The sequence below is a fragment of the Rattus norvegicus genome, chromosome 15, assembly GCF_021556685.1.
Source record: "Rattus norvegicus strain SHRSP/BbbUtx chromosome 15, alternate assembly SHRSP_T2T, whole genome shotgun sequence".
NCBI classification, from domain to species: domain Eukaryota; kingdom Metazoa; phylum Chordata; class Mammalia; order Rodentia; family Muridae; genus Rattus; species Rattus norvegicus.
In genome coordinates, this window is record NC_141548.1 from 23,008,933 (window position 1) to 23,025,099 (window position 16,167).

The 16,167-nt window shown below is 44.7% G+C and overlaps 1 non-coding gene across 1 annotated transcript; it reads right to left on the reverse strand.

Moving 5' to 3' along the window:
• Positions 1–4,400: 4,400 nt before the first annotated feature.
• On the reverse strand, positions 4,401–4,536 carry LOC120097288 (U4 spliceosomal RNA). The gene has a single exon (XR_015639166.1). It is a non-coding gene; the product is annotated as a U4 spliceosomal RNA (small nuclear RNA).
• Between the last annotated feature and the right edge of the window lie 11,631 nt (positions 4,537–16,167).

A 16,167-nucleotide genomic window follows, 5' to 3' on the forward strand; every position in this document is an offset into this window, starting at 1 on the left:
TTCAACTCTGTCAATGGAGGGTTTTAGCTAATGTTTTAGTCAGGGTCCCTATTGCTGTGATGAAACACCAGGACCAAAGGCATCTTGGGGAGGAAAAGGGTTTATTTGGCTTACACATTCAGGTCACTGTTCATCATTGGAGGAAGTCAGGACAGGAACTCAAACAGGGTGGACACTTAGAGCCAGGAGCTGATGCAGAGGCCATGGAGGGGTGCTGCTTCCTGGCTTGCTCCTCATGACTTGCTCAGCCTGCTTTCTTAAAGACCCCAGGACCACCAGCTCAGGGATGGCCCCACCCACAATGGGCGGAGCCCTTTGCCAGCTGTCACTACTTAATAAAGTGCTCCAGTCCTATCTACAAACCTGATCTCAGAGGCATTCTCTCACTTGCGGTTCCCTCCTGTCCATAAAACTGTCCAGCACAGGTAACTACTTTATGAAAGAAAGCCAAGTAACTTTAAAACCGTGACTGTGTAGACTCTGTATCTGGGATCTAGCCTAGTCGGGTCCTCTTACAGAAACTCAGTTAGCTGGAGACCCCCGAGCCACTCACTGGCGAAGACTGTTTTTATCCCTTTCATTTGCAACAGCTGCTCTTTCCTCACGGCTTTCTGAGAAAACAGAACACAACAAACAAAACGAACCAAACCACCGCAATTACAGGCCACTTCACAGAGTCAAGTGCCTAATTCTCTTTTTTTGGGGAGTCTGGTCTATGTAGTCGAACAAATGGAATTTGTCCAGATGGGAGTGGGTGGCATTCCTACCCTTCATTTGGGTAATGGTGGTGAGGATGTGGGCAGCAAAGTGATGAGTAGAACATACCTGAAGCTGTGCCAGAGAAGTGTGGGGCAGCTGGGAGGCTTGGGAGGCTCTCCCTGCTCAGCTACGTGCTGTTCATCTGCCCATCATTCTCCCCCAAACTTCTTCACACTCTGTCCTCTCGTTGGGCTTGAGTGAGTTGGTCTTCAAGGTAGTACACAGAGCTGGCCGGTAGGTAGGAAACAGCAACTGGACGCCCAGTCGCTGAATTGATACTTAGCCAATGGGAGGGCTCAGTGTTCCAAAGACGATGGTCAAAGTTTTGGATTGTGGGATCAGGAGGCAGGCCCGTGATGTCCTGACTTGAGGCTACCTAGGCGTGCGCGTCAGAAAAGCCAACACTGTCATTTGAAGTGGTGAAGTGTTATTTTAACAGCTGTGAGTCCTGAACCGTAATCTTAACCAGAACGTTTGATTGGGCCGGTAGTCAAGAGTTAGTGGCTTTCGGGACTTGGTAAGTGAAAACTGATTTTATACCCATTTCCTTTTGCTTTTGTTTCCCCTCTTCTATTCTCAAGGCCGCTGCTAATGCAGCTGTAAGTTTATAAGTTCTCAGCAAGCATGCGATTGAAAACACTGTTGGCTTTCTAATATTGACTTTCTTTATTCTCGATAGTTTCATATATGTATGAGATGATGGGAACATTTATTTCCACCACCAGTTTTCCTGCCAACTCCTCCTAGGGTCTCACCTAACAAGATCCCCTCTCAACTTAATATTCTTTTTAAAAATAACTCATTATGTCCAATTAGTGCTGTTCATCAGTGTATGGGGGTGGGGCGATCTGCTGGAGTGTGTGACATCTACCAGTGGATATACATTAGAAAAACAACAACAACAACAACAACAACAACAACAACAACAACAACAACATTCGCCCACCGACAGCATCTACCACCCACCTCAGGAAGGGATGGTCCCGCAGAGTATGTCTGACATCTATGCCAGAATGTTGTCTGGTTTGATCTTACTCAGGTCTTGTTCGGATCCCATCAGTTGCTGTGGGTTCATGAGTGTTACAGCCACGCCAAGTTCAGAGGTTTGCAGGTCACATTGCCATTCCATCACTTGGCTCTTACACTCTTTTTGCCCCCTCTTCCATAATATTCCCTGAACCTTGGTGGTGATCATGGCGCTCTTAGAGACGTCCCGTTTCGGGCTGAGCACCCAATCTCTTAGTCTCTGCGTTTTGACCAGTCAAACATCTTAGTATTTACCACGTCCTGTTCTGAAAAGAAGCTTCTGTGACCAAGGCAGAGAGCAGCTCAGGCTACAGGTATTAAATATAACGATTTAGAAGGCAGATTGACAACGTTTAGGAAAATAACAACAGCAAGTTCTACCTTAGGGTCTATGGCTGCCCCAGCCATACTTTGACCAGAATTGTAATACCAGGAATGAAATTCTCCCCTGTGGAGCAGGCCTCAAATTCTGTCATAATGCAGATAGTTACCCATAATGGCCATGCCACCCTTACACTGGCAGGCACACTTTGCCCTATAGGGTAGAGCAGCATTGTTGATGCCAGCAACCTGCAGAGTACCTTCTAGCCTTTTGTAAGCTAACCAGAAGAGAGACCGTTTGTGGTTTGCGATTGATTTATCTATGTGCTGCAGCCAAAGTATATGGTGTCTTCACCCATAGGGTCTTATCACGTGGTATGGCAGGTAAACTTCTGGGCCGCTGTGGTGGTTTGAATGTTTGGCCTAGGGATTGGCAATATTAGGAAGTGTGGCCTTGTTGGAGTAGGCGTGGCCTTGTTGGAGGAAGTGTGTCACAGTGGACGAGGGCTTTGAACCCCTCTTCCTACCCGATTGGAAGACAGTCTTCTCCTGGTTGCCTTCAGAACAACTAGTAGAACTCTCAGCTCCTCCAGCACTGTGCCTGCCTGGATGCCGCCATGTTTCCCGCCTTGATGATAATGGGACTGAATCTCTGAACTTGTAAGCCAGCCTCAAATAAGCGTATCCTTTATAAGAGTTGCTTTGGTCATGGTGTCTCTTCATAGCAATGGAAACCCTAACTGAAACAGCCTCCCTGACCAAAAACTCAGAGGGAGTTTTTTCATTAAGTATCTCAAGTCCTCCGGGGGGTAGGACTTCTTGTTCAGTCATGTAGGGTAACTACATTTGAATTAATTTTTCTGAAAGAAAAGATGCTTGTAATCTTTTACAAAATTATAGCCAGGCCTAATTTAATTTATATGATGGGGGGCCACTGTAAAGAGTATTGGGAACTATTTGGGAATTAATCAGAAATATAAGGCACTTGGATGCTGTGGTGTGTCCCGGTTAAAGGACAAGAAAATACCACTGCTTTGGGATTTTTTTCTCTCTGTTATGTAATGTTGAGGCAGAGTGAGATTAATATATATGGGCAGGTCCACACCATGAAAGTTGTTCATTCTCAGGTGATAATTAATAGCTGTACCTCTATTATTCCCCTTATTGAGTCCAGGGGTGACTTGTGGACTTGGCACGATACTACCCTTGCAATTAGGTTTCTGATATCGGGACTCTGAGCTATTAAAAATATCCCCAAATTCGTCTGTTGCAGAAATAACTGTTCCCTTGGCAACACCGTCTGCTCAAGGTTGCAGTAGCTGTGACAGATCTGAGGTCAAGAGTAAGCCCCTAGAGAAATCAGCCAGAAAGAGTCACCCCCTGTCCAGTGACCAGACAGGGAAAGAAGGATCCTGGCTTAGACAGGGGACAAACAGCAGTTCATCTGTGCACTCATAAAACCCTCGCATTTAGTGTTCTATTGTGAAATTCCTTTATTTTGTCCTCAACTTTGGACTGAATGCTGACTTCTGAAGTTGCCACTATAGACAAATCCACCAGAGAGCATTACTGAAAGACGATTGCTTTTGTAGAGGAAAGTTCAGTTTCCATTTGTTTGTGTTTGCCCTAATTAGCTAGACAAAACAACAGAGTATTTCCTGATGGCCAAAAAGAGCAGGGATTCTGTGAACTATGGGGGTTGGGGGGCCCCCTAGAGTCCTCTCAGGGACCAGCATAGAGAGTGAGCTAATAGCCAGAAAGAACATGGGATTTAATGATGGCAACATGAGCTTTGCGGGGAGAATACAGACCTAGGCACTCTTCCAGTTCAGCTTGTGAAGAACTTTTACACTGTGCCCAGACCCTTGATTCACAGAGAGACAGTTAAGATGGGCCTTGTTTCCAGTCAGGAAGCTGGTGGCAATTTCCTATGCTCAACAGAAAATGAACACGTTCTAGTTGTCAACACACTGATTCTAGAAAAATCATCATTAGTCCTGTGTGGCACTAGAGGTCACTCCGCTGTCAGAACTATGCTCTATGTCACACCCGAGAAGATAAGGCACCGTTTCTCTATTATGAACTTCCTTGAGTATTTCTCATTGGTACTTGACACAGAGGGAATTAGGAAACCTGTTTTGAGTTATATCAGTGTGAGCACTTTTTAAAAGTTTCACTTTTGAGGCACTGAAATGGTACTATATTTACAATTTTAGTGTTTGAAGTGTTTAGACAATTTAAAGTCTATTGATGAGTAAGAACAACACAAAGTCTCTTGGATCTTCTCCACCTAGATTCTAAGTAACATTTTATTGCCTACTTATCCATCTATTTGACTCTGAAGCAGTGACCCACAACTAAGTTTTCAATTAGCAATAATCGCGCCTTGGATAAACCTCATTGGCTACGATACTGCCACTGCGCAAAGCTTGGCCCACAACTAAATAGCCCAGTATAAACCTATCCAAATAGAGAGGATTCTCTGCTTCTTTGTTGCCATAAGAAATCACAACATGGAGCTCAACGGTGGTGAGGCACTGTCCTACCCAGAGACCCATGTGTCCTGATCTGTTTTCTGTTGCTATAAATGGAACACTTGAGATTTTGTAAAGGAAAGACTCTCATTTTGGCTTATATTTGTGTATCTTGGGAAGTTGAAGAAGATGGGGCAGCTGCCTGTGGCAAGGGCCTTGTGCGTGGGACATGGTAGAAAGCCAGAAGAGTCAGTGGGAACACAACTCAAGAAACAAAACAGCCCGTGCTTGTGGGAACTAACACAGCCCGGTTGATACTGTTCAACAAGCACATCATTTGCTGATGGTCCCACCATCGAGCACTTCAGTGACAATCAGATTTCAACAGGAGTCTTAGAGGGGGCAAACCAAAGCACCCTATACCTCTTTTTCTTTTCTAGTGTAAAATTTATTCACATTGAATTTGGCTGTCGTGTCTCTTTGATTTCCACTCATCAAAAACAGCTCGTAAAGATCCTGGGCCTTCGTCATGTGTCTGTCCTTCAACTTAAGCTGAGTGCTTTTATATGACCAGACTCCGGTCATGCATTGTTTGTGGAGGTACCATAGAAGCAGTGTTATGCTTAATAGGAGAAATTAGCATGTTCTATCTATTGCATTACTATGTGGCACTCAATTTTACACAACCTATGCTATCTCTAAGAAGAAAACCTTCACCTAGCTTCCACGGTTGACTGGGCTCCCATCTGCACCCTCATTACCGACTCCCATCTGCATTTGTTGACTGACATTCTGCTATGGGAAGGTTTCTCCCTTCTTTATTTCTAGCAACATGGTCTTCAGGAGCTCTCTTTCACTGCATGTGTGGTATCCTGTTTACCTTGATGTCCAGAATGTGCTAGATTTGGTAATGCAAGTCCTTTCTAACCTGCTCCCATGTCCTTTGGACAGGTCCTAATTGAAGTCCTTAAGGTTTGCCTGTTTTCTGGCATAGCAAGATGATTTTGGCTTACTTTGAATTTTCTTTCCTTCAGACTCAGAATTAACCTTTCCTCCAAGAACTTAGTTTCTTGGAAGATGGTATTTAAAAATTTAGGTCTGGAGGTTAGATGTACTCATTAGTTTTGTGGTATCTGTGGTATTGCTATCCTTAGACTTTCTCGGTGGACCAAGTAAGGACTCTCTATGTTCATTTATGTATACTCTTTTCTCATATCCAGACATGGGTATATAAATCAGATTGTACTATATAAATCAGAGTTCTATCAGAGAAACGGAACCAGTGGGATATTTCTCTCTCACATGCACATGTACATGTACACCAGGGAGTTAGAAATAGATAGAGAGACAGAGACAGAGAGGGTCAGACAGAAAGAGAGACACAGACAGAGACACACAGAGATACAGAGACAATAGAGGAGGGACACACACACACACACACACAGAGAGAGAGAGAGAGAGAGAGAGAGAGAGAGAGAGAGAGAGAGAGAGAGAGAGAGAGTTGTTATAGTACACCCTCAGGATCTGGTTAAGAAATCTGAGCGATGGCTGGTTAGGAAGGGAGTTTGTGTGGGCTAGACAGCTGTTGGTACAAATTGTGGCTTTGTCCACAGGCATTGGTCAGGAAAAAAATGACCTAGAGAGGAAGGAAGGGCAATTGCAGTTAAACTATTGCTTGGGTCCAGACAGACAGAGCCTATTTTTCATTGGGGATAAGATTGAGTTTTTCTTTGCTTGGGATTTACTTTACTTGTAATTTGTGTATGTGTGTGAATTTCTTCAAATGTGCAGGTGAGTGCAGATGTCTGCAGAGGCCAGGAGAAGGCTTTGGCTCTCCTGGAGCTGGAGTTAAAGACAATCGTAAGCCATGCCGTTTTCTGGAAGCTGAACCTGGGTCCTCTGCAAGAACAGGAAACACCCTTAACCACTGAACCTAGTCCCCAGTTCCCAGACTCATGCTTATAACAAAATGACTATGGAAAGTGTATAGATCCCATTCCCACAGCGTTCTAGAAAAGTGTTCATGGCTGAGCCTTTTGACTCACTGGTACCCTAAGCCTTCTTTGAAAGACTTCTAGTTGATTAGGTCAGGCCCATTAGGGACAATCTCTCTTCTATTAAAGACAACTAATCAGGTAGAACCCTTTAACGGCGGCATTTAGATGTTGGTTAATGGAGTAACGGAGGGAAGGTGTGCCCGTGCTTCAGCGTGAACTTATGTCCATTCTTCATATTTCTTGGGATAACATCTCTTGCAGCCCACCCTAGGCAGAGAGAGCCTAGAAAGGGCTGTTGGGAGAATTTCAGCTTAGCCAAGTTGATCCATCCAAAGACCATCACATGTACACTGATAATACGTCCATACCTGTTTTTCCATTTATCATATTTATCTAACATCTATCCATTTACTTAGCAGAATTTATGCCTCATACATAAAATTATAATTTCATACCTCTTTGAAACATCAGGAGCTAGTTCACGTTGTCTCAATATACTTATTGATTTGTTTAATCCACGAACCTGTCTGCTCTGCATCACTGATTTCCAAATCTCCATCCCCATCCCTGTCCCCCTGCTTTCCCTTTCACAGTCTGTCTTTCCCGTATCCTGGGCAGCATTGCTGCATTCCTCACTAACCCTTCCTCAGACATTAACAGCTGTTTTAAAAATTTGTTTTATTTTTAAATCATGTGTATATGTGTATGGCAGGATGTGTATACCAGTATGTGGAGGCCATGGATGTTGGGTCTCCTTGAAGCTGGAGTTTACAGGCAGTTAGAAGATACCAGATGTGAGAACTGGGCTGGGGTCTTCTACAGGAGCAGTAGATGCTGTAAGCACTGGGTCATTTCCTTGTTTGAGATACTGACATTTTCACATATAGAAGGGAAGAGGAGAGAATAAAGGATCAAAAGAGGAATGAGAAGGGGAGGGAGGATGAGAGAAAGAAAAACATCAGTTTTGAAATATTAAAAAAAAAAACCACTTTACACTCTTATGTGTTTAATCTTACCCGTGTTCCACGAGGGACATTCTGTACCTTTGAGAAAATGCGCAGTCAAGAATGGAAAATGAAAAATCAATACTCAGTCTCCGGTTTCTTGCATGAGAAGTTTTGGGTTCATAGCAACACAAAGCTTATGGGCTTTGGATACACCAAGACATACGCTTTCTAAATTCTAAATGCCATCTTAAAATATTAAGATCCTAGTTCGGAGTACTACGTTGCGTATCTAGGCACAGAGGAACAGTTGATGTCCATGAAGAGATGCTCCCATCAAGCACAATGAAGAAGCACAGAGCCTTCTACAGGGGTAGGTAGGGAGAAAGTAGTTGGAAACCGATCTGGAGTGGGACGCTGCTGCCGACTATGTCGAAGTTCTAGGAGGTGTCAGATGTTGGAAAGAAATCAGAAACATCGATTGGTTGAAGAACAGCTAGAAACAGAAGTACCTGTGCCCCGATTCCTGCCTGTGACTTTTAGAGGAGATAGATTGTAAGGGTTCCCTGGGTGCCCGGAGAGTCATCATAATTGTGTGGCATTTGAGGAATGTAGATGTTCTTCTGTCCTTTCCCTCTGTCCTGGTCTCCTCTGTTGAGCACTGTGTAGGATCTGAAGATGATTGCTACAGCCTTGCCAGCAGATGACTGAAACATAAGAAGATGGGCCTCAGTAGGTGAGGGTAGCAGATGTCTTCCCAAGAAAGGACTGTGGTAGTCACAGCATAGGGGGCACCAAGGGTAGCTGACAGGTGGTCTCTTAGCATCTCTGTAGCAATCACCACTCATTGTCCCCACCAAGAGTAGAGGCCCCATATCATTCCCACTGAGGCTGTCCACACAGAAGGTAAGACACACCGAGCAGGGGCAAATGTGTGAGTCAGAGAATCTTCCTTCTTGCTATAGACGGGATGAAGAAGGCAATCATCTTAAGACCTGGAGAATCTACTGTTAGAACCTAAAAGGCTTTGAAAAGATTGTACCACACAAGACTGAGTTGGCCAAAGAGTTTTAAGGGAAAGAATAGTAAGTTGCCTTTCTTGGGGCTAATTTAAAAGTCTCCTTCCTTTCCCCACTACTACCACCATCCCATTCTTCTCTCTGGTTCATCTCCTCTCTGTACAGTGCTAAACGGCCCAATCTCTCATGGCTGCCTTGGCTGGTGGCTGCCATGGAGACACCATGCTCTTTTGTGGAGGTAAAAAGACGTCCATTGGGGTTCTTTTGTTCCACCTTTAGTTGGTTTAGCAGTTTACTCAGGAGAGGATGACCCATGGCCAAAGAGATGACTCTTGCAGGGGATGCCCATTGGCAACTGTCATCTTTAATCTGCAGATTGTTATGGTTCCAACTCAGGGAAAAATTCTGAAGCTCTGTGATGTTGGTGGTGGTGGTGGTGGTGGTGGTGGTGATGATGATGATGATGATGACGATGTTGATGATGATGATTACGATGTTGATGATGATGATGATGATGTTGGTGGTGATGATGATGATGTTGGTGGTGGTGGTGGTGGTGATGATGATGATGATGATGACAACGACGTTGATGATGACAATGTTGATGATGACGATGTTGATGATGATGATGTTGATGATGATGATGATGTGTGTGACTCTTCACACCCAAAAGAGCTGACGTGATGCTGATAGCACACTAAAGCATTCCTAAGGCAGATGTGGGTGTTTTGTATTGTATTGCTTTACAGTTTTCCCGTTGAACTTGGCGTCTTGGAATCACTAATAAACCAGCTTTTCGTGCCAGGAAACATTTTCTACGTGGGTGTGTGTTTCAGTTCTATCTCCCTTTACCCTCACAATGGCAGTCTCCATGGTCAAAATCCAAAATCAGATTTCCAGGGTATTTCCTTGGGCGTTCTAATTTCCCTTCACATCTTGCGGTAGCCCCAAGGAGTGCTGTCCTATCTGTGAGCATCTTGGTCGGTTCTGAGGGCATATCCTCATCTTTTCCAAAGTCACACAGAACAGGGATTTCGTACTAACGAATCAGGAAAGCCTCTTATTAGAGTCTTAGCGTATTAGAAACACCCAAGGAAAGAGCTGTGAGGTGAATGCTGTCCCGCGTCTCCTTATTAAATTGGCTAAGTCTAAATGGAAGATATTGAAAAACCAAAGGGAAAAACCAATCTGGATTACTCCTCTGTGGAAGTGGAAACACCGTTTAGGTTCAGAATTAGCTGCTCAAAGTGCTCTTGGTTTAATCTCCCAGCAGAGGATGTGTTAGAAGAATCTCAGTAAATGGATTGTTTACCTGAAACTCAAATCCAACTCCTGAGAATAACAAAAGCAGCAAATGCAGTTGTTAACCTCTTGTCGCGCTTGTTTCTTAACAATCCCAAGCCCACTTAGCAGGCCAGCGTCATGAGTATATGAGCTCATTTCCTTCCTTTGACATTTCCCTTAAAAGGTTTTAATTTTGATGCCTGAGTCATCTTGACAAAGATGAGAGAACTGTTGGATAAAGAAAGATGGAGGGCACTGTGAGAGCTGGGGAAAGTGTAATTTCTTGGAGCAGATATTGTTATTTACAGTTTGTGAAGGGATGATAGCTACCCTGGCAGTAAGACGAGTCATGCTTTGCACCCCAAGTGCTGGTCTACTATTCACATATTAAGCCAATAAGGTGAAAGACTCAACTGGATTCTTCCTTGGAAAAGCTTAAGAGGCAGAGGGAATAAGGTCAGCCTGGATCAGACAGAACAGTGGAATAATAGAGAAGATGTGGAAAACATTGAATCCCACTGTCTGTCAGGAAGACTCCAGAGGTGCAGCACAGAAGTGGGGTCAGAGCAAGAGGCCTCTGTGCCCACCGTCCAGGAGAGAGAAGAGATGGCCATGGCAGTCCCCTAGACGAGCCAAGATAGAAGGTGTGGTCTCAGAGGCTGGCCAGATAGGTACCTCAGGTCCCTGCCTTTTACCCCCTCATCTCACCTGTGACCAGAGGGAAATGATGACGGCTTCCTGATATTACCATTTTATGCCATGTCAGCTACCATTTTCAGTGTTCTACCTTGTTTTCTCCAGTAAGAGGTCGGGTTACTTAGATGTCGACAAGTTGGGCAGTGATTGAGAGCCGACTTTGACGACATGTGTTTTCCTGGCATGGGTTGCCACAAGAAGAAAATGATGTGACCAGTGGCATTAAACTTCAGGTCTTTATTTGTTCGGGTCCTGGGTTTGTCAACTCTAATAGCTCTTAAGAGACTAAACTACTAAGAGTCTGCGTGGGAAGATCATTTGACAGAAGGCAGAAAACGGAAGCGTCTGGATAGATTATCAAAGCCAGTACTGGGAGGATGAGGCTCACGTGGCCTGCAGCCCACCAGTGCTCAGGGTGACTGCTCAGGTAGGCCCAGCCCCATCTAGAACCTTTTTACTCTGGGTGAGTGTCTTAGTTTGGGTTTTACTGGTGAACAGACATCATGACCAAGGCAAATCTTATAAAGGACAACATTTAATTGAGGCTGGCTTACAGGTTCAGAGGTTCAGTCCATTATCATCAAGGCAGGAGCAGGGCAGCATCCAGGCAGGCATGGTGCAGGAGGAATTGAGTTCTACATCTTCATCTGAAGGCTGCTAGCAGAAGACTGGCTTCCAGGCAGCTAGGACTAGGGTTTTAAAGCCCACACCCACAGTGACACACCTACTTCAACAAGGCCAGACCTCCAAATAGAGCCACTCTCTGGGCCAAACATATTCAAATCATGACAATGTAGCACGTGTCCAGTGGAATACATGTGGCAGCGGTCTGTGTCACTTTTGACTTGATGGGGTCAAAGTGCCCAGGGTTTTCTAGGCTCTCCATGTCTGACAACTGGTTCTTAGGACTAAAGGTGACTTGAAGCCCCACGTTGAAGATGGAAAAGCTTTCGAGTCTCAGGCCCTCAAAAAGAAATTGTGGAGCAGCTCTCCTTCAGACTCGTTCCCATTCCACTCACAGCTATACACAGAGCAGGAATGCCTGTTTTGAAATAAAGCACATAATAATTTCTCTAAGAAAAAGAAGAACCCTGAGGTTGTGGGGTTCCTGTCTCTAGAAGTTAAAGCCATCTCACTAGTGAGGAGCCACAGGAGTCAAAAAGGGCAGGGCTTGCTCCTAGTTCTTAAAAAAAAAAAAAAAGTAAATCGAAAATCTTCTGATAAAAGACGAATCTTAGAAATCTCAGCAAAGAAAAGCAGGAGTAATTTTCCTTATTATTGTTATCGTTATTATTATTGTTGTTATTGTTATTATTTGGTCTTGGAAAATAAGACTTAAATAATTGTTTCTTAGAAAAGCAAGGTCATACTGACCAGCAGTCTTGATGATGCACGTAAAGATCCCAAGAACAATTTCCCTTCCTCTGGATCTTTGTGTCTTTTTCCCCTTTCAGACAAGGTCTCTCATTAGCTCTGGAATTCACCAGTTTTGGTTAGATGGCTGGCCACTGAGTCCTCCAGGACCCTTCTGTTACCATCGGCACTGGGATTACAGATGTAGATTACAGATACACCCAACATTTATGTGAGCATCGGGCGTCTGGATTCAGATCCCTTTGGATGTGCAGCAAGCACTTTACCACTGAGCTAACTCCCCAGCCTCAGGCCTCAACGGCTTCAAAACCTCTTCCTGTTCATCTGCATTTAGTGCAATGTTTCTGCCAAGTGCTGTGGTGGCAGCGGTGATGTCTACGGAAAGTAGCAGCAAGGGCTTTGCATGCTACCTTCTAGACTCTGTGCTCCAAGATTCACCTGTAAAATTTCCTTAGTCATGTCACTCTCCCAGAGATTGGCACTGTAATTATTTTCATTTTAAAATGAGAAACAGAGAGCTGGAAAGATGGCCCAGCAGTTCAGAATGCACAATGTTCTTGTAGAGGACCAGAGTTCAGTTCCCAGCACCCACATTGGACAGCTCACAACTGCCTATAACTCCAGTTCCAAGGGATCCTACATCTTTTTCTGGTGTTGGGAAGATCTGCGTTTATGTGCACATACATATATGCAGACAGACACACCTACGCATAATTAAAAATAAGAATAAATCTTAACATAGAAAAAATAAAAAGGGAAGCAGAGACCAAGTTAAATGTCACGTCTTAGAAAACAGTAAAGTTGGGAGCCAATTGTGACACCTACTGTTATGCTGTGTTGTCACTGGTCTGCCAGGTGGCTTTTGAGCCTGTGCACAGTACTGTAGCCACATGGCCCAGCTTGTGGACCTGAGCCTCTGGGTCCAGGCTGCCAGGATTTGTCAAAGTCATATTTTCTGACTCTAACTCCAGGACTCTTTCAACTTGGAATATCATAAATTAAAGCAAACACCAACTTGGTTATGGGGCAGACAGTCAATATTTTTAGAGTGTTTATAGAAAGGAAGTAATTTTGGCCTGGCACAAGAGCAAACTGACGGCAGTTTTACATTTCTATTTAAAAAGAAAAAGAAAAAAAAAAAAGAAAAAGAAAAAACTGATTCGAATTGGGAAAATTCTTATGCCAGAGAACTCTGTAAAATCTTCAGGGAGAGCAAACCCATTTGGCTCCCAGGCTGCTGGCTCTTTAAAGAGCAAACTACGGAGATCATTTCGCAGAGCTTGCAGCCCTCTCTGCCCGATGCATAAAATGGCTTCGTCTTTAGCAAGAGTTGATTGGCACGAAGGCATCCATGTGGTCAGATTTTGTTTGATCCTTGCTGGGAGGTTAGGGACAGTCCTTAACTCCGTGTGCACCTCTGTTTCCCTTTCCAGGACTGAAGTGCAGCCGGGAGAGGCACGGGGGTTGGGGGGGGGCTTATTATGTCTGTCCTGGAGTCTAGTCCCTTCTCCCTCATGCTTTGATCACATGACCTTGGACTCCATACCTTTGTTTCTCCATCAGTAGGGTTTTGTCTTATGTGATTGAAAAAGAATTCATAGTAGAAACTCAAAGCTGACCCAACTATTGAGAATGCCAGTGGAGTCACAAACGGGACATCTGTATTACATGTCCCTCTCCCCAGGGCTCCGGGAGCATCAGGAAGAGCTAGCAGCATCTTCTTGTCACGATAGAACTGGTTTGGTTATGAACTCAAAGCAGCTGTAGGCAATGACCCAAGATCAAGTCAGTCAACAGTCTACCATGAGCCTCCATCCATAACTGAGGAGCTGTTGAAAACCGACAGTTTTCCAGGGAGGAAGAGTCAGCTTTCTTTAAGGGCGTGGCTCCCGGTAGGTTGACTGCGCTCAGCTGGGCCCATGCATATATGGGTAGCACAGATGGGTTATTTAAAAAAATAAGAATAAAAATAGGACACAAAGTTGGAAGGTGCTGGGGGAGTTGGGATTGGATCTGGGAATTAGAGGGAGAAGTTGGGGGTGAGCGGGATACAAATTCATTGTATTAAACTCTCAAAGAATCAATAAAATTATTATATTAAAGAAAAGGTAATGCAGGGCAAGGCTTTGCTACGGCTTGAACACAGGTCTTGGGTTAACACATTGGAAACTTGCTTTGTTATGCACTCATGTGGGAGTTGGAGCTTATATCAATGGACTAATATAGCTGTCAAGAATGCGGGGAAGTAGTCGTCCCACTTGAATCAATTTCGAATCACCACAGAGAAACGTTTCCCATGTGTCTATTTCCAGAAAGGTTTAACAGGAGGAAGGATCCATGCTGAATGGGGAGCACCATTGATGGAACAGGATCCAGGCCTGAACGCAAAGGAGGGAGTGGGCTGGGTACCAACAGCCATCTCTCCTTCTTCAGGAGTGTGGATGCAATGTGACAGCTGTTTCATGTTCCTGACACCATCACTCCCCTGCCATACCTTCAATCTGTACGCTATAACAAAACCCTCCTTCTTCAGCTTCCTCTTGTTGGATATTTTATCCCAGTAAAGAAAGTGGCTTCTTAATAACAGGACAATTTGGCCCGATTTCCTATCTCTGTCTCTTGTGTGCCTCACTTGCTCTTTGGCCATGTCATGATGTAGTACCAAAAAAAAAAAAAAAAGCCTTTGCCAGATGCTACCACACTCCCCTGGGACTTCCCAACTTGAAGATTGTGAGTCAAATGTCTGTTTTATAAATTTCCAAGCCTGTGGTATTTTGTCAAAACAACATAAAATAGACCAAGGCAGCCTTTGAACTGATGTGGACACTAAGAGCTCAAGTGGAATTTAGTGAGAGTTATTAGTGTCTAGGGATTCGGAGAGGGCTCAGTCAGTATGGGGCTTGCTGTGCGTGCACGAGGAGCTGAGCTCGGTGCTCACATGAAAGCCAGCTGCTTCTTAAGAAGACCGAAGAGAAGCACAAGGCTTTGTGTTGCCTGAATGCTGTATCTGTGGATTCCGAGATTGCCGGGAGGAAGGTGGTGGCTCCAGGCTGGGACAGCCTCTGGGAAGCAGGAAGGCACAAGGGCCCCACAGAACTGGAGGTGGGAAAGGAAGAACTCAGCAGGCCGAGAATGGGGTTGTGAGGAGCAGGTGGACAGAAGTGAGTGATGGGGCTACGAGGTTCTGTTCAAGAGCTGAATGCGGGTTAGGCCATTTGTAGGCCTAGGGAGGTTCTCCTTCCAGGAAAGGGCCAACAAGAATTCTGTGGCCAAGTGGGTCTCTGTGCCTGTACCTTTCTACACAGCCATTCTGGCTATGTATTGGATTGTTTTTTCAATCTCCCCGTGGCTGATGAGTTTAATGAGTTCAGAATCTCAGGGCCCTCCTCCTGGGTCCTTTCCCAACATGGCATCGTCCTTCCAAGTCATTAATTAATTCTTGCCTTTTAAGACTATAAGTCACCTTCCTGCAGAGCGTGCAGGGCAGGGGGGAGGAGCTTCAGAACTAATGTATGTTCAGGAGGCCATTGTTCCACTGGGGAAGATGATAATTTACCAGGTCTTTATGAGGCAGGTAGTCCCTTGATGCTAGGAGCATTGGCTGGTAGTAGCATCGAATCTACCTGCAAGGGCTGTTATTGTACATAGGATCTACCTGTAAGGGCTGTAAGCTCTGCTGTTTAATTGGATTGACTTTTCTTCCTCACTGGGATACATGGCAATGTCTAGAGTTACTTTTAGTTGCTATAACAAAGGCACGGTGATGCTGGCATCGAGTGAGTAGACAACAGGGATGCCGCTACATGCATAGTCTGGAACCCTACAAAGAACCATCCAGCCCAGACTGGCAAAAGTGTTGGGGCTCTGAGATGCTTCTCTAAGGGCACCAATCAAACTCAGGATTCAAGAATTTCTGCTCATGACATCCTGTACCTCTGAGTAGGTCAAGAGTAAGGCAGAGAGTTCTAGCCCCTTGTTTTAACTCATAAAGGCCAGCTAGACCTCTCCATGGCATGGACTGGTCTCTGCATGAAAACCACTGTTTTACCCCTCTCTCTTTCTAGAGTTTCCCTTTGCTTTCTAATTGGTAATGGCTTCCAAAGAACTGCTTCTCCACAATGTCAATGAGTGAGTTTCTGTCTCACAGTCTTCATCGCATGCTGCTCAGACTCTGGCAGCTGGCACAGGAAGCAACCCATAGAAGCAGACGACTGAACATTACACCCTCTTGCTGCTTGTTAAAATGGAGGTCAATTCCATTTATCTACTATGA